Source organism: Dysidea avara, chromosome 6 (genome assembly GCF_963678975.1).
Source record: "Dysidea avara chromosome 6, odDysAvar1.4, whole genome shotgun sequence".
Lineage (NCBI taxonomy): Eukaryota > Metazoa > Porifera > Demospongiae > Dictyoceratida > Dysideidae > Dysidea > Dysidea avara.
The window spans coordinates 16,514,003-16,519,325 of NC_089277.1; the positions used below are offsets into that span (position 1 = coordinate 16,514,003).

The following is a 5,323-nucleotide window of genomic DNA, read 5'->3' on the forward strand; positions in this document are numbered from 1 at the left end:
AAATGCTTATTAAATTTTCTTTCAGGTAATATATAATGTTTTATAATTGCTGAAAGGGAAAGGTCAAACCACAAAAATGTAGCTTTTTCCTTTGATCTTAATTTTCAAAAAAAAAATATTCTTTGATTAAATTTATTTTTGGTTTACATGTTGCTCTAATACCCATCATTCACCACCATGAGTTTAAAGTTGGGACCAATAGTAGATCATGAGTTATAAGTGTTAATGTGTAGCCTTGTAATCACTACTGTTTGTATGGTATTTTCAGTGTAATTTCCAATACCAATGGCAAGTTACCTTATATTAGTATGTCAAAAATCATTTTATGCATTAAAATAGTTAGGGTTGTATTGACAAGGGCTCAGTACACTGAAACCATACTAACAGAGCCACTTTTAAAGCTTAGAAAGTTGGAGCAATAATAAGGCTGCCTAATAAAAGAATCACTGATTATGTTTTTGCTGTAAGTTCAGTGTCCTATAAATAGAGGTCGTCTTATTATAGAGGTAGCTATATTTATAAGGGATTTACTGTACAACTAATGATATTCCAATGTATTCTTTCAATTTTACTTACTGTACAATAACATTCGGCCACAGATTATGATGATAGTTTCCAATCTTATATGCATGTATAATGGATGCAAACGACATGCACAGTTATTCATACATATGTACATGTAAAGTGGAATCGAAATGTCATGTCTTAGTGATATCCAAAGCTTCTTGGTCTTAATACCTAGATAGCTGCTTCATATAGTTGCATTAGAGTAGAAATATTCTATTTTAAGTTGGCCCTTATAAAAAGGTGGCCTTTAAGGTAGCTGCTAAGATATGTTACACTGTATATCACTCTGAATCATACTCTGAAAGGGAATGCCTACTACTGCATGGCCACTTAAAGGCCACCTTTATATGTTTGAACCTATAAATAATACCTTTGCTGGAAAAATGTACACTTCTAAAACCACTATGTATTGTCTTACTCGTCAAATTAAAAATTTGATGGAATAGAGTGGAAAGTGGCCACCTGTATAGAAAGGCCACCACTCCAATAAGGCCTATTTTAAATTGTTACTGTACATTTATGCAAATGTATTAAGCAGCTACCTACACATTAAGGCCCATAAATTTTGGCTCTAAGTTAACTGGCTTAAACTCCATACATCAGCTGTATCATGATAAAAATAGCAATGTAGCTCATAATTTAATTCTATAATTAGAATCATAGAAATGTTCCATAGAAATTACATTGTAGAAAGGTTCACTACAGCAATTGTACACTGATGCATATCTATAGCTTTAAGTGAAATACATCAACAATCGATTAAAGAAAGGGTCAACGCAACTAACTTCAAAGTTAAATCAGAGTGTTATAGTAAAAGTTGAGACTGAAACTGGTGCATATTGCATGACAGTCTCTACAATCATTCACATGGAAACTTGATACATTGATATCAGTACACAATTGAATTTTTGAAGGTATAAGTTGAAAAGACTGTTAATACTACATCAGTTGTTCATTACTACTTGTTAGAAAAGCTCTAGTAGATTACAATATTGAAACATTCATGCCAGTGTGAATGCAGCTACATAACATTGTTTTATTTGTAAGTGTTTCAAATTACAGTGGAACTTGTCTTAGCAGCCACCTGTAATGAAAGGCCACCTTTCTATTAAGGGCCAACTTTAAATTGTTCAAGTAAAAGATTTGTACACATCAAACTATATAAATAGCCACCTACATTATTAAGGCCTTACTGGCTTAGACAGTTTCCACTATAGCTACATTTGTGTATCAAAATACGTACTTGCATATCAACAATCAGCATTAAATGCTAACAGTAGCAGTTACTGTAGCTAGTGAAAATCTCATCAAGTTCAATATTTCACTACTATATGATGAAATATTGAACTTGAATATTCGACTTGGTGTCATAATCAGAAACAATATATACAAGCTTGATAAGGGATAAATTACTTGAGTATATGTATTTAATTACAAGCTTTTACAGGGTTTTCTTACAAAACATAAACAAATTAACTTTACTTACAAACCAACAATGTATAAAATAATTGTGACGTACTATTATATAAAGTTACTTGCAATTCGTATTGCATCTTTGCGTATTTGAACCATACAAACAACAGTGATTACAAGGCTACACATTAACACTTATAACTCATGATCTACTATTGGTCCCAACTTTAAACTCACAGTGATGAATGGTAGTTATTAGAGCATCATGTAAACCAAAAATATATTTAATTAAAGAATACATATTTTTGAAAATTAAGATCAAAGGAAAAAGCTACATTTTTGTGGTTTGACCTTTTCCTTTGAACGATTATAAAACATTATATATCACCTGAAAGAGAATTTAATAAGCATTTCAAAAATCTAAACCAGATGTTTCTACGTCAATCACAAGCAAAGTTATGGCCATTTTATTGAAGACATGTAAGCAAAATAAAATTTTCAGCAGAAACTTTGAGTGGTCATAACTTAAAGGGAGACCTATGAAATGAGCCAAATTTTGGTGTGAGAAAGTTTCTTGAAAGGGGCCATGTTTGTACCAAATTTCACGAAAATTGAAAGGGGTCCGGATTTTTTTTGTTGATTTGGTATGGAATGACCCGAATGCCAAATAGTGTAAAGCAGCAGTGTATCAATGTCAGGTAAAGCTTTAGTTTGTTTGTCTGACATTTTCACTGGGGTTTTTAAAAAATTATAATTGTTTCTGATTTGGACCTTCACCCACTATGAGAGACATGGACAGTTGGCATTTGTTTCCCCAGTTTACCCATTGATGTTACAGTTTCTTACTCAAGGAAATAACAACAACATCACCAATATGGCTTAACAATGCTCTAACCACCTGGCTATGCTGCCTCCACACAAAATGGATGCACGCACGCATGCACACACACACACACACACACACACACACACACACACACACACACACACACACACACACACACACACTTAGCATTGGCAAGCTGCTAAGCAAGCTGTTGGTTCTCTTCAAATGCTCTCATCTGAATAGTCTTCAATTCATTCCTACGTAGCTTTAGCCAGTTCTTCATACACTCGCTCATTCTCCTAGGTAAATACATAAGAGACCATGTCAAGTAGACCACAACATACATAGCTAAGATGTACTGCATGACCCAATATTGTGATCATAGTCCCATTAATGAGATTTCACTGTACACTAAACAAGTTGATGTGTACCTTTTGGTAACCATTTAGTAAAGTTTCTTGTTCTTTAATATTCTGCTCCAGTTGTAAATGTTGTTCCTCATTAATCACCCCATCAAGTTTACCACCACTAGCAGCTCGTTTTCTGTTGTCTGTTTCACACTTAAGTTCCTTCACCTATTGTATACACATGTACTATGTGTAATGTAGTAAAACATAGTAAATGTCTACCAGTCAATATGTACAGTGGAACCACATAAAAGACGCCCTGAAATGTGGACACCTTGATAATGAGGACACCTTGATAATGAGGACACTTTTCTGTGTTCCCATTTGTAACAGTGTACACACACTTACTTTAGTTGACAAAGTGGACACAAAAATTGTGTGTGGTTCTAATAGGATGGCTAGTAACTAGTCTCGCGTAGCCATACCCACTCTTCGCGCGCAATTATCGATTGATATTTATAAGCGCCTAGCTGCAAGAGGGTCTGGTATAGTTTGAATAGCAAAGTTGTTCTGACACCCTGAGCTTTTTCAGGGTGATAATGAAACACCTGGTTAACTTTCATCATGCCACGTCATATTGCGGGTTGCTAGCAAATTCTTTTCTCTACTGACAGTAAGTCACTAATCCACAATATGATGTGGTGTGATGAAAGTTAACCAGGTGTTTCATTATCACCCTGAAAAAGCTCAGGGTGTCAGAACAACTTTGCTATTCGAACTATACCAGACCCTCTCGCAGCTAGGCACTTATAATTATCATTTGATAAGCGCCGCGTGAAGAGTGGGTCTGGCTACGCGAGACTAACTAGTAACATTTTCAAGCTGTATTAAAGCCTACCCATAGAAAAGTAGTAAGAATATACCGTATAGCGGAAAATTTTGGTGGGAGAAAATTTTGGCAAATTTGGCGAGCGTGCATTGATTCGCCAAAATTTTACTCGCCATTTTTCTAAACACTGAAAGTGTAGTAGACGCTGTTCATTAGTGGGTGAATATTGTTACAGCGGTGAGTGGTTAGTCTTCCTATCCCATTGAATACAGTATGGTTTTAGACTACTAATAGCTCAGGCAGATGGGCAATTCAGCTCAAGCGATTCAGCTCAGTGCCCTCGCCTCGCTTGCCACGCGCGTCCCAGTGACTTTGCGAGCTAGTGCATGCTGTTTTAATTACAGCTAGCTCTCGAGCTAGCTATTTGCATAAGAACGTGTCGATTCGAATGAGAGGCATTGAACTGTAGTAAGCTTCGTCGCCTACGCAGTCAGATTAAAATTGCGTAGGCAAAGTAATGTTTTTTTTTTTTGTTTTTTTAAAATGTCATACATTCGCCAAAATATTATTCGCCAATTTCTGCCAATGCTCAATTCGCCAAAAATTTCTCCCGCCAATATTTTCCGCTATACGGTAGATGATAAGATAATAGTTATCTGCTCTATACTTTTGAGGTATGTGTTATCCAAACACTGAATGATCAAAATACTGTAATAGAGTAGTCATGTTGGTCATCAGGATGGTGATTATTACTAACTAATGCTACGTGTACTGGTATGTGTTTCATGGTATATTCGCTCCAGTTTAGTCAAGTTCACAAATTCCGCCTCTCGTATCAACCTTTCGCGCTTGTCAAACTTCTAGCTAATACACATCAGTACACCCACTATGAATAGGCCAAACCTTATATTCCATAGCGGTAGGTTTACTACTTACCAGTAAGCAAAACATGTTCTTATAAAATATACTCTCGGTACTGTGTACAGTATAAGGGGCGTGAAACGCGGATAGATTAAGTGGCGCTTAGAAGTTTCCAATCCAGTATGGGGTGTCTATTATCTATGGTAACACAAACAAGCTTTACTCATGTACACAAAAATTGTGTGTGGTTCTAATAGGATGACTAGTAACATTTTCAAGCTGTATTAAAGCCTACCCATAGAAAAGTAGTAAGAATATAGATAAGAAAATAGTTATCTGCTTAAAATGGACTGTTGAAGAAGAAAAGGTTGGAGCAGGCTTGAGTTCAGTAATCCAACCCATAATTATTGCCAGGTAATAATTGATGCTCAGGCCCGGGACAGGGTGTTAAAAACACTAATCCCCATCACACACATATAC

The 5,323-nt window shown here is 35.7% G+C and overlaps 1 protein-coding gene across 1 annotated transcript in view; it reads right to left on the reverse strand.

Moving 5' to 3' along the window:
- The window catches only part of LOC136257382 (centrosomal protein of 162 kDa-like), an 80,185-nt gene that overhangs the window by 74,642 nt on the left and 220 nt on the right, over nucleotides 1–5,323 (reverse strand). The window lies entirely within an intron of this gene.